Source organism: Lygodium microphyllum, chromosome 22, assembly GCF_053477565.2.
Source record: "Lygodium microphyllum isolate KBCC chromosome 22, Lygodium_microphyllum_v1.1.10, whole genome shotgun sequence".
In the NCBI taxonomy this organism is placed as follows: domain Eukaryota; kingdom Viridiplantae; phylum Streptophyta; class Polypodiopsida; order Schizaeales; family Lygodiaceae; genus Lygodium; species Lygodium microphyllum.
The window spans coordinates 77,396,793-77,410,947 of NC_141156.1; the positions used below are offsets into that span (position 1 = coordinate 77,396,793).

The 14,155-nt window shown below is 40.3% G+C and overlaps 1 pseudogene; it reads left to right on the forward strand.

The window, feature by feature from the left end:
* Positions 1-574: 574 nt before the first annotated feature.
* On the forward strand, positions 575-2,464 carry LOC148017311 (uncharacterized; annotated as a pseudogene).
* The last annotated feature ends 11,691 nt before the right edge of the window (positions 2,465-14,155 follow it).

Genomic DNA, 14,155 nt, shown 5'->3' on the forward strand with positions numbered 1-14,155 from the left:
AGCCTCAAGTGAAGACTGAAGTGAAGTAACAGTAGTGAGCTATGAAAGGACACTGTAGTGGCTCTGGTGACTCTTCATATCAGACATACCTCTTGGGAGGGGTATCCACGACCTAAGAGGGATTATTGAGAGTGATTTTTTTGAGAGATTGTAGTGAGGATATGATGTATTATTGATAGAGAGAGAGAGAGAAAATCAGAGATAGCCAATTCTACTGAAACAGAGTGATTGTGTATGAGAGATTGAGAGAGAAGACTATGGAGATATTGAAGATGAATACTATGTGATGTATTTCCATCCAAAGATGGTGTACTTCTTTGTTTTCTTTGTTCTATTGATGGATTTTGTGAAGATGTTGAAGAATATGGTTGATTCTATCAAAACCGTGGGAGATCTACATGATGCTGTATGAAGATTTGTTGTGCCTGGTGTTCTTTTCTTCATTGTGATCATATGAAACATGATAAACAAGCTTGTTGATGTTACAAGATAGATTTTCTTGCAAGAGAATTACCTTTTCCTTGGTGTTCCTCTCGGGGCTCCAAAAGGTGAGCCATATCCTGACCAGAAATCCATGGAAGTATCGGAGATTGGAAGGGCATTGCATGCTGATGCCTCTAGGATGGGTTATAGTGTAGACATTTCTGTCTGTAGTGGTCTTCTGACTATATATGGTATGTATAGAGATAGGAAGAAGCAGAGAATGTGTTCAATGGGTTGTCAGAGCACAATCCAATGACATGGCACAACTTGCTTGCAGCATATGTTGAGCAGGGTAGATTGGAGAATGCCTTGAGATTGTATAGAAAAATGCAAGAAGAAAAGGTAATTCTGAAGCCTCAAGCTCTCATACTGGCTCTTTGTGTGTGCTAGCTTTCTTGACAAAGGGAGTGCTTATGCAGGCTCAGCAAAGGCGGTGTGTTTGGAAATAGGAATATCGCTTCATGCTGATGCCAAGAGGCAGGGTTTCACTTCAGATGCTTTTGTTGGCAATGCTCTCGTACATGTGTATGGCTATTGTGGGAGGGGTGGCTTTTCTGGTAAAAGGGAAGCACAGTGTATCGGGAGAGGGGAAAAAAAAGCAACGAACTAGAAAATAGGGGAAGAGGATTGAATGCTAGGAAGAGAAGTGAAGATGAAGAAAAGCGGAGGGAATTGCAGTGGAGGAGGGGGTAGCAAAAGGCCAGATTTCTCCCAGGTCGAAAATCAAACTTCTTCTCAAGTTGGGGGGTGCCTTCTTCCTCACTTTTGAGAACATCCATCCTTTCATGGATGGCAATGGCAGATGTGGAAGGATTTTGCTTGCCTTCTTGCTGCAGAGTGTTATCCCTTTCCCCAACGTCCTCTTCGTGGATTCCCCCAACCATGAGCCCGACTGTCTGCCTTTTGTGAACCCAATCTTCTACTATGATTGCTTCCAAATTGTGCAGTCACAGCAAAATTTCGAGATTCAAAAGGATGGGCATCCTCTCTTCACAAAAGAAGCTACAGTATGCACTCTGGACTTCCCTGAGGACTTGACTGCCCTCATCATTGAAGGAGTGTATGTCGGATGGACGAGGTTCTTTCGAGAGGTTCTTTCGAGCCATTGATGAATCTAGCATTGGAGGGGCAATAATGATGACAACAGAGTTGCTTGAGAGGCTGTTTCTTAGTACGCCTGCTGTTGAGGAATTTAAAAGGGAAGAAAAAGCAAGAATACAAACAGGCCGGAGATAAGGGAATTGGGTTCGTGTTCCCAGGGCTGTGCTTGGCGGCTACTATGCAGAAGGATCTTCTGGCCACGGTGGACCAAGCCCACGTGGAAGCAGTAGCTCGAGTTCTTGAGCAGGTGACTATCCTCAGGCAGAATGTTGCCGACTTTCTTTGGGGAACAAGGAGAGAATTACTTCCAACATTGAGAATGATGGCTCTGGATACCCTGGAGCAGTTGCTACACTTAGCATAGTAGGAGATTTTATGTTCGATCAAGCTGCATATAGAGATTTTCTTTGTGCTATTCTAAATACTGGAATCTCTCGAGAAAAAAAACTGGTGACATTCTTGTCCAGGGTGACACTGGTGCACAAGTGATTATTGTTCCTGATCTAGCCAATTATCTTGTTTCTTCTATTAGTCAGGTTCGTAGAACTCCAGTTATTTGTAAAGTGCTTCCATTGGCAAATATCCAAATTCAGCCTCCCAGGTGAGAGGCAGCACAATGGTTCAGATCATAAAATCTGTTGAAACGTCTCTTAGAGTGGATCCACTAGCAAGTGCTGGTTTCAAGATATCCTGGTCTAAGCTGGTTGACCTGATGAGTGCTGGGGATGTCCATGTAAATTGAAACAAAGTCACCAAAAGTGGCCATATGGTCAAAATAGGAGATATTATCTCACTGAACCAAAAAGGCAGGTTACAGATTGGACAGATCACAACAACTCGGAAGGGAAAATATGCCATGGAGCTTCTCCTCTATCTGTAGTCATAAACAAGTACACATGTCGTGGTTATAGAAACAACCTAATCGTCGCTTATCTCAAAGAAGACCAGCTTCTTGGGATTCTGCTAATACCAGGATATTCTCATACGCAGATACTAAACAACAAATAAATTGTAAACTATTTGGAGGGCTACATCATTTCTGATAAGATTCAGAGACTCTTGCTTTGACAAGATCAGTTATTTGCCTTTCCCTGTGGGTTTATTGTTAAGACTGTGGGTCCATGGATCCATCCTTTGGTTGATGCTGCTGAAAGGACAACGCTGAAATTTCTGTCTATAGTTGATAACCAGATTTATACTGTAGGTACCTATGTTGAAGGATGGATTCTATGTTCAGCTGAAAGCTTGCTTTCGGTCCTGCCGTCGCTGCATAGACGAGGTCTCGTTGGGAGCTTGGCAGATCTATTGCTGCTCACAAATCCTCTCATCTTGCTTATTTGTATGATTGATCTTCTATCCTAAAATTAGTCAAGGTCCTCTGTGGTTGCGACTTTGATTTCAAAAACCCTTCGACAACGGAACAATGAAAAAACAAATAGCCATATTAGATAATTTCCTAAAGAAGCAACATAACCTAATAGGAAGTCGATGCCCTGAAGAAGGTGGTCCATCAAGATTTTATTGTAGGTGGTGTGGTGGTCAAAACTTTCTAAGAAACTACCCTAATATCAAATGTAATATAGGTGGGAAGTTTGGCCATTTAGCTAATACTTGCTAGAGTAAAATCAACTCTCTTCAACAAGGGAGTAAGTACTTAGGCCCAATAAATCATCGAGCACAAGGAAACAATCTTCAGTGAGATGAAGGACCAAAACAATTACTACAAAGAGGAAAAGCTACCATGGAGGAGTTGCCCAATGGTAGTGGTGTCAACCTTATCAAAGCTATGTGTATTAATACCACTAAGGGTTCCAATTTGCAAGCTATTACAAGAGGACAAAAAATTTTAAGAAGGTAACAAGGATAGTGTAAAACCTATTGAGACAAACCCTAAACAAGATGATAAGAGGACGCAAGTTCTCAATCCTAATGAGGAAGTCGATCCTCTAAAAGTTGATGATCGCAAAGTAGACCCCAATAAGGTGCTACCAAAAAAGAAGGTAAAAGCTAAGAAAGAGGTGCTAAAGCCTAGTCAGCCAAGAGTAACAAAGGGTAGGTGGGAGAAGAGAACTATTGCTAGCTATCATGAATTTAATTGAGTAAGTTCTCCTTGCGAGGTAAAGCCTGATGTGAATCTCTTGCAATTGATCAAGTTATCCACAAGAGTGTGTAAAGAGTTCAACAAGATTCTTTGCATTGCGTATATTGTTGAGCCCTTGGGAATAGCTTGGGTGGGAGATGATTGGTTTGAACATGCTAAAAAGCATTATCCAAGGGTAGCACCATATGTTGATAGCATATTAGTGGAACATGCCATTGTGGACACCAGATTCTCCATTAATATTATAAGTTTAGAATTGATGGAAAGATTCAGGCCGAAAATCCAAAAGGATGTCTCCACAATTCTCTGAATGGCTGATGACACTTTAAGGCAACCTAAAGGTTACATTACCAAAGTTCATGTGATTGCTGCTAATGTGGAATGCATTGTGGACTTTAGCATGATCAAGTTTGCAAGGTGGCCAAGCTACCAAGTATTGTTAGGAAGGCCACTGATCTTGCAATCCCATTATCAAGTTGATATACCCATTGGTCGTTTAATTTTTGATAGAGGTGCCTGATATGTGATAATGGATGCGTATCTTGGATCTCCTAAAAATGAGAGAGTACATTTATCTTCATCAGAATTAGATGCATTAGATGATCCATCGAGTAATGGATCTTCATCAAGTGACGAATCAAAAGAGAGACCCACTATAGAGGATGTCTACCAAATGACTCTAAATGATCCGATACAAGCTCAAGATAGAATAAGAGACGTGGGTGTGATCGAGCTAGGCCTCAATATGTTGGATGATCCACAACCAATCAAATTAGGGTCTATGTTTAGTCTAGAAGAAAGAAAAAACTATGTGTCCTTGATCCAAGAATTCTGTGATATCTTCATGTGGAGGAATGATGAGTTAAGGGGTATTCCTCCCAGTTTAGCTCTGTATATCATTCCCTTGAAGGAAGATAGTTTCCCTCTCTCTGACAAAAAGTGAGACGTATGCCTTTTGAGCTAAGGGATGGACTATTTGAGGAGCTATAGAAATTTTGTAAGGCTGACCTGATATTTCCTATACAACAACATAGTGGTGTTCACCGGTAATTATCTTCTATTGACTCATAGGGCTAGATATGGATGGTTATAGGCCTTAGACTGGTTGCATGGCCTATACCATATGTTGCATTTTTTACCTTGCCAGGTATCCTTGAGTCATCGACTCCCACATGAAGACATAATCAATACTTTGGTCATCATCATCAACTTTTCATTCCTAGTAGGCATACATGTATCTTTGAGTCTTTGAAATCCAAGAAGTGTTTTTGGACTTGATGCATTTGTTGCAATGCCAAATAAGATACATGTTTTGATATGTCATTAAAGAATATTATATTTCTCTTTGGATTGGCATATCTTGTTCTTACATCATTAGTTTCAATCATTGTATCATCCTCTTTATTGAATAAATATACACAGGCCTTTAAAATATGATTGGACTAACAGGATGTAAACACTTGGATCATCCTTGATTAGTAATAGTAGTAACATTCATTAAATGTAGCACCTTCAAGGATTGTCTTGGCAATAGGAAGGGTAACTTTTCTAATGCTTGGGTATGCTTTAAACCAATTACCACTATCTTTGATGAACATACGTCTTGTGAGTGTGTTGCTAGATTGTAATGACAAAGGCATATAAGAAAAAAATTGTCCTATTAGTACAATTGCATAATAGCTTATGAGTAATGGATATCCTTGTTACATAGGTGAAATATAACCGATGTGTCATCAAAGTGTAGAAGCATTGTGGTTTTCTAGTTTGCTAGAAGGTTATGCTTAGAGATATTTTTGATAGATTCACAAGGGTTGTCTTTGTTTTTTACCTGAAAACATTGACCATGAAAATCATTTTTCTCTTGCACAATATATTTAGTTTCTTATCTCAGTTTTGGATAATTCTAATTATTGGATTATGGCCATCTAGTTTCAATAAATGGAACCATTTTATTCACCTAAAGTGGTGATGGTTATATTTCATGCTCATAATTAGGTTGCATGTCTAAATTTAGGACTAGGTAAGTTTGAGCATAGAAGTACCTCATTAGGTAGAGATGTATTAACATATATAGACAAAACCTATATTACTATATTGTTTGATTGATGGCATTTGGAGATATAATTATTATGCTAAGAAGAGTTATTGTATCATACTTAGGATTAGTTTAACCCCTTCTTTCACTACTAGATACTTGGATAAATTGAATAATACATTTATATAATAATGTTAAGGGGGTATGAGTACCTAGTAATGTATCATGAAATTCTCGAGTATATTCATTAGTTTGGCTACAATATGTAGCACCCTAAGTGGCTAGTGAAATGGTAAATTATTTGTGTACCATAAAGATATAGTGTCATAAGGTATTAAAATTATAAAAAATATTTATAAGGCTAGTGCTTGACCCCTTATAAAACTCATGCTTGATACTTTATGAAACTTTGATGTGTATGAGGCTTGAACTTGATAGAAGGTTCTAGATACTCTTACATATAATTGCAAGAAGATGTATATTAAATATTTTTGCCTAATGCTCCTTAAAAGTAGCTTTCATTATGTGCATTGCTCCCTAAAGTTATTTGACATGTAAAGCTTTATAGGCATGTTGCTTAGTCTATATTTGTAAATGTTATAGAATTAATATAAGGATGAGATATTTTCTATTGCTTTAGTATCTATCTAGAACCTCTTTTTATCTTAAAATTAGGGTCTATTTTCAACTAATATAATGGATATCATTAGCTTATTTCCAACCTTCCTAGAGTTTAGAAGATTGATTGAAAATGTTTTAGATTAATTATTGTCTTCACCTTGGGAGGTAGTATATTTTGACATACATTATGAATTTCTCTTTTCCATTATCAATAATGTGGTCTAGAGTAGGGTTGCTACTATCATGAGATATTTAGATATCATAGTCTTTCAACTAAGTTACACTTTTGAATGAGTCCTTAGGTTTGTTGTTCTAGCATTGTTGTAGGTGTGACCAAGATGATAATCAAGTCCCATGAAAACACCTACAATATGCATTAGATGCTAAGGTTCTTACCTTCATTTTTTATATGGATGTAAGTGACATGTAGATCCTCCACCCACTCAGGCCTGGAAAAGCTACTCCTAGGAAGTACCTTCAACAGAAAACAACAATTTTGTATACTTATAGTTATTTCAATGGAAAATAACATTTAGAAGCTTTGTGAGATTACAATTTTTAAATAAATTTTAGATTCATTTAAAAATTTATCATTTTTATTGATTTTTAATGCATATCTAGTAAATAATGACAATGTATGTTAAGTAATATATGCTTAGGTTAGCATGTAATGGATCTCGTTATTGGTGCGATGGTTTTAAGTGGGAACCTGTTGTTAGAAGTGGAGAGAGAGACAGGGTTGAGCACGAACTGAACCATTCAAGTTCCACACTCTTCTTCTCATTATTCCATCATAGAGTAAAAACACACATACAAGAGTAACATAGAGTAAGTGACCCGCTGACTAGACAGACTAACCATGGTCAGGTCACCGACTAGCTAACCGACTTATTTAATGTAGTCAGAAGCAGGAGACAGTTGTACACTAGCTGTCATGTTGGTCGTACATAAAGACAGTCACACACTACACGGGGAGCTTGACTTCTAACACTCCCCCTCAAGCTCAAGATAGCATCTGCACACCAAGTAGCTGTCTAAAACCACAAAACTTATCTTTACCCAGAGACTTGGTAAAGATATCTGCTACCTGCTCATCAGTCCTCACATGCATAAGATCAACCTTTCCTCCAAGGACCATCTCACGAATAAAGTGGTAGTGTACCTCTATGTATTTTGTCCTGGCATGGTAAACTGGATTCATGGCCAGGAGTACACTACTCAGATTATCACATAACAGTTTCACTGGAGCATCAACCTGAATATCCAAGTCAGCCATAAGCTTGAGCAGCCAAACAATCTCACATGCTGCCAATGCAGCCCCCCTGTACTCTACCTCAGTACTAGATAAAGCAATCGTAGGCTGCTTCTTGCTGCTCCAACTGATCATGCCGCTACCAAAGCCAAAGGCATAGCCACTCGTAGATCGTCTGTCAGTTGAGCATCCTGCCCAATCTGCATCTGTGTATCCAATCAGTGTCAAGGGCTTATCTCTGACATAGAACAGCCCATAGTCTACAGTGGACTTAACATACCTCATGATGCGTCTAACTGCATCCAAGTGCGGCTTTCTCGGCTTCTGCATAAATTGGCTTATCAGCCCTACTGCATAGCTCAAGTCAGGCCTAGTGATGGTCAAGTAAATCAGACTGCCGACCATCTGCCTGTACATAGTCACATCTTCTACTTCAGCCCCAGTGTTCATGTCTAGCTTTACATTCTGGTCCAGAGGTGTATCCAGTGGTTTGCATTCAGCCATGCCATACTTCTTAAGCATTTCCATGGCATAGTGCTTCTGCATCAGCCATAAGCCATTTTTAGCTGGTACAACCTTAATACCCAAGAAATACTTCAGATCTCCCAGATCTTTCATGTCAAATTCAGATTTCAGCATCTTCATAGCATGCTGAATTTCCATGTCATCATCTCCAGTGATTATCAGGTCATCAACATATACGACCAGCACTACCAAGCCACTGTCAGTCTTCTTTGTAAACAGGCTGTGATCAGCCTTGCCAACAACAAATCCAAGACTCTGCAAGTAACTGCTGATCCTAGCATGCCAGGCTCTCGGAGCCTGCTTCAGCCCATACAGTGCCTTTTTCAGCCTGCACACATAATGCTGAAAATCAGGGTGCTTATACCCTTCCGGCTGAACCATGTATACATCCTCTGCTAAATCACCGTTGAAGAATGCATTCTTAACATCCATCTGCTGCAATTTCCAGCCTTTTGCAGCAGCCAAGGCAATAACAGTTCGTATGGTTGCCATTTTTGCAACCGGGCTGAATGTTTCATCATAATCCAAGCCATACTGCTGAGCATATCCTTTAGCGACTAGCCTTGCTTTGTACCTTTCCACACTGCCATCAGACTTACATTTAATTTTATAAACCCATTTGCAGCCAACAGGCTTTTTCCCTTCAGGCAGTGGTACCAAATCCCAAGTCTGATTTTCAGCCAAGGCTTTCATCTCTTCGTCCATAGCCATGCACCAATTTTCATCCTTTGCTGCTTCAGCATAAGTACCTGGTTCTTTGATCTCCATCACTTTTGTCATGTACGCATAATGCTTTGCAGAGTAGCCACTGTATGTCAACCTGTCAACAGGGTATCTGACCCTCTACGAGCGTCTAAGCTGTGGTGCACTTCTCATGAGGCGGAATGTACCTGTTCTGCCTCGTGCCAGGCGTATAGACAGTCGGAATACCAAGTATCACTAGACTCATAGCCCGAAGTCATTCTGCCAGGTGTCATCATACCATCCTCAGTAACTTTCTCTTTTCCTTTGCTGTCCAAGACATCATGTCTCCCCCTCACTGACATACCCGTGTCAGTGGACGGTGAGCTCCTCAATCTCCCTGTCCATGGGGATACTGTCTGACTGATAGGTCCTGTCATAGCAGTGCTCTGCTGCAAATCAACTGTAGAGACATGAGTGGAAGGCATATCAGATGGCACTGCAACTGGTGATACATACCAAGAACCCAGCTCATCAAAGATAACATCCCTGCTTACCAAAGTCTCCCTGGTAGAGGGATCATAACATTTGTATGCCTTCTTCTCCTGCGAGTATCCAATGAACATACTCTTATGGGCTTTGGGATCCAGCTTTTTCCTTTTTTCATCTAGAATGTGCACATAAGCAAGACAGCCAAACACCTTCATGTGACTTACATCCGGCTTATAGTCATAGAGCCTCTCAAACGGTGTCATGTCATGAATGCCTGCAGTGGGAGTCATGTTCAGAATATATGCAGCTGTCACAACAGCCTCTGCCCAATAGTAAAGCGGCATATGCTTCTCATTCATCATGGCCCTAGCAGCTTCCATCAGAACCCTGTTCTTCCTTTTAGCTACTCCGTTTTGCTACGGAGTGTAGCTGCAGGTTAGCTGCCTACGAATGCCATTTTCAGCCAAAAAATCAGCAAATTCATTGGAGACATACTCTCCACCGCTATCAGATCTCAAGCAAGAGATGTAACACTCAAATTCCTTCTCAACCTGTGCTTTAAATTTCTGAAAAACAGCAAAGACCTTATCTTTTGTTTTCAATATGTAAAGCCAGGTATATCGACTGTAGTCATCAATGAAAGATACATAGTATCTGGAACCCCCCACAGATGCATTATGAGCTGGTCCCCAAACATCAGAGTGCACTAACTGTAGTGGTCGTGTACTCTGTCTTACATGCCTGACAAACGGCAATCGTGACTGCTTACCAAACTGGCAAGCCTCGCATACATGACCAATATCTGAATATTGGAATCTAGGTAACCCTGTTACCAGCTGCTTCTTCTGCATGGTCTGCAGCCTCTACAAATTGACATGCCCCACTCTCTTGTGCCAAATCTCTAAGTCCCTGATAGTGCCAGAACCCTGGGCAAACATGGCGGAGTTCAGCTCTGCAGTGTAGCATCAAGAGTGAACATTCTTCCATTTCTGTGGCCTTTTGCGATCAACTTGCATCCATTGCCAAACTCTTCAATAAAGCAGCCATGCTTATTGAAGCGAACCTGCAAGTTCTGCTCTGTCATCTGGCCCACAGACAATAGGTTCTTCGTAATCGAAGGGACATGAAAAACATCATGAAGATTCTTCTTCCTGCCATCATGTACAACTAGAGGCACTTTGCCTTTATGCTCAATGCTATGCTGCGTGTCATCACCTGTGCATACATAGCCATGCTTTTCAGCCACCATATCCATGAACCAATCACCATGAGGGGTCATGTGATTCGACGCCCCCGAGTCAATGTACCACACTACATCATCATATGATTTTTCAGCAGCCTTATCTTTGACATACTGCATGGCAAACAGTCTATCACCAGAGTCATCTGCCTGACTGGACGTAGCATAATATCCATGATGCTTGCCCTTCTGATTTCCATACTTCTTCCAGCAATCCTTTGCAATATGCCCATACTTTCCGCAGTAGTGACAATCCTTATCTTTATTTGGATTGTCTGACTGATGCTGCTGCTGCCATGAGCCTCTGCCACCACGGGTGTTAGATCTCCCCCTGCCTCGAAAGTTGCCACTACCTCTTGCATTTGATGACTGCTGATTGCTATTACTATAGGATGCATTTTGCTGGCTTCCTCTGCTAGATCCATAGCCTCTACCACGGTTGCCATGACCACGCTGATTCGAATAAAAAAGTGCATCCTTATTCTTTGAGCTGCTTGACCCTGTAGCTAAGCCAAGCTTCACCTCTTCATGAATCAATAATGCAACCAGCTCATTAAAATCAGGCATCTTAGCCCGCACAAATACTAAAGTGTCAAAAGACTTGTACTCCAAACCCAAGCCATTTAAGGTCACTGCAACCACATCCTCATCTTCTACCTGTGAGCCAACAGATGCGAGCTGATCTGCTAAGGTTTTAATCTCCGTGACATAGTCCTATATGGATCTATTCTTCCTCTCTATGTTGTTGAATTTTTTCTTCAGTTGTATCTTCCTAGCACTCGTAGTTGTGCCATAGTACCTGACCAATATGTTTCATGCATCTGCTGGGGATTTACAGTTCATGATCTGCATCAGCATAGCATCCGAGATACATAATGACAGCCAATGTAAAACTCTGCGAGCTCTTTCCGTCCAAGCTCGATGCGCTCGTCTTTGATCAGCTGTAGGATTCCTATCTGGAGCTTCAGGTTCAGCCTCAACACCTGTCACTAAGTCCCAGTATCCTTTGCCTATAAGAAAGTTCTCCATGCGGAACTTCCATATTGCATAATTGTTGCTATCCAGCTTTTCTCCCACAATCTGGGTTACATTATCAGTTCTATCAGCATTTGCCATGTTGTAGACCTTGCCTGACTACCTGCAAACCAAGATCTTCTTAACAATTCAACTTCAGCCCGGAACTGTTTATGACAGTTTTCTGCAATTAATTGCAGAAAAAAACCAGTAAATTTCAGTCAAATATCAGCCCAAACAAAGTCACAATTGGGTGATCCAACTCATAAAGACAACTGCCAATACATATGCTTGATGTTCGGTTCAGATTTAACTCCTGCAGATCCACTAGCAGGGTCCAAAAGCATGCAGTCCAAACATGTAAACTGCAATTACAACAGCCTTTCCAAAGTCAAACTCCACCTGGATACACGTAATGCATGTTCCAAAACTGCTTAGTTGACTGCTGGTACATGTGTCAAGCCATGCATAGGCATAGAACCTCAAAACAGTATATAACTAGCATATATGAATATTGTAAATAAATTCCCAGATTTCAAATAGCCAAATTATTGGAAAGGCGTTTGAGTATGTGGGGTTCTTGGGTAGTTGGTTATGGTGGAAGCGGCGAGTATATAGGTGGCGACTGTAGTATCCAAGTCAATTTTAAGGACGACAAGAGCTGGTCTTTGTGACCTTGGGAGCCTTGTTTATGAGTTTATATTCAAAAGGCACTGAACGTGCCTAATGGACATGTTCTATCTAAGAGAGGCAACCATAGTCTACTTGTGGATCGAGATCAATTTGAGTGTGGATGGAAGGAGCATAAGAGATGATTGATGCTAACAAGGTGATCTTGAGGGTACTGGTGTTTCTTACGAGGGCATGATTGGAGGAGAGCGGGGTGGCGGTATTCTACTCAAGAATAGTAGAGATATCTCACATTTGCATGGAAGACGGACCTGCATACGTAAGGCTGGTCGCCTAGGTCTACCGCATGGTTTGAGAGGAGCTAGCCTTGATCATGGTCACAATTGATGATGTGAGTATATTTACAAATAGAAACTATTAGTGTATCTGATGGAAGTAGTTGACTTACAGGGTGGTTGTGAGTCCAAACGGCAAGCTACGAAGAAAAGTAAGAAAAAGGTGATAAGCTGGCTAATGAGTTAGAATGCAATTGTTGGAAGGTACCAACTACTAAAAGGGAACGTTGATATTACGTCAACCAGTGTGGAAAAAACATTAGAGAAAGCTTTAAACATTAAAAACATAAATGAAAAGCTAAAAGATGTGAAAGCACATATCATGCTAAAGAGAAAGGAAAGGTATGAGGCTCTTAAAAAAGTAAAACATTAAAGGAAAAGATTAATGTTTTCACCAAAAAATATATGTCGTGTATGAGAATGGAAAACTATAAAAGGGGAAAAGAAAGGAACTAAGGGCCCTTCTCATGAGTTTGGTTTTTCTTGCTTCTTATGTGAGAAGAGAGGAGAGTCACATATAAGCCTTCGGAGTTAAGTGTGTGTCTGTCGAACTTCCACAAGCCTGATGTTTAAGGTTCGATGCATTGCCACAACCCCTGTGAGGTATGAAGATTGTATGTAGTTATTTTTTAAAGCTCATATTTTTAACTTTGTTCAATGTTTTAGATGCTCTACATTGTGTGCATTTGCATTGTAACTGAGGCTACAAGAAGCATAGTTGTTGTATATTTTAGATCAGTTTTGCTAGTGTTTTGGTTGTAAAGAATCAAAAGTTCTCTCGTTTAGCATTGTATTTAGACAAAGTCAATCAAATAACTAACGCTCCTTGTCATTCGTTTTTGGGTTGTGTGAAAGAGTTATCATCGATCACCACTCGCAAAACATCTTTTTTGGTGCCCCCATTGAGGAGTGTTGAAAATTGACTTTGTTTTTTATGAATTTTTTGAGACCGTGTTTCAATGGCCAAATCTTTTCTCAAATTTCACAGTACAAAAGGAGAGTATCCTCAGCAATTCCTTGAAAATTTAGAGCTTAGATGCATCATCCACTCAATAACTTACTCGAGCTTGAGACTTCAAATTTTAAAAATTCAATTGTTAGATGAAGGTAAAAATTGGTCTGAGGATTATGAAAAAACTCTCAAATTGAGGAATCCTCCTATTTCTATATGAAAAAACTCTCAGGTTGATGAATCCTCCTATTCCTATGGAATATGAAGCTACAAAACAGGCATTTCTTAGTCATAGTCGTCGTAGTGGTTGTGGTCGTAGTCGTAGTCATAGTCGTGGTCGTAGTCATCATAGTGGTCATGGTGGTCGTGGTCGTGGTCGTGGTCGTAGTCGTAGTCGTAGTCGTGATCGTGGTCGTAGTTGTAACATAGAAAAAGAGAGAGAGATGGAAGGAGATGATAACAATTTAAGAAAGAAAAAAAGAATGATAACAAAAACAAATTGTTTGTCGTAATGTAGACAAAATGGAAAACGATGAAGGCCCTATTGTTCAAGATCGCAAGGCGTATCTTAATCAGCGTATCCCATGTCCTTGCTCTCAATGCAAGCTGGAAATTAGACGAAAATGTTGATTGTCTATAGAACACGTACGACAATTTGGTGAGTTTCAATGTGAGATCATTGATTAGGCGATT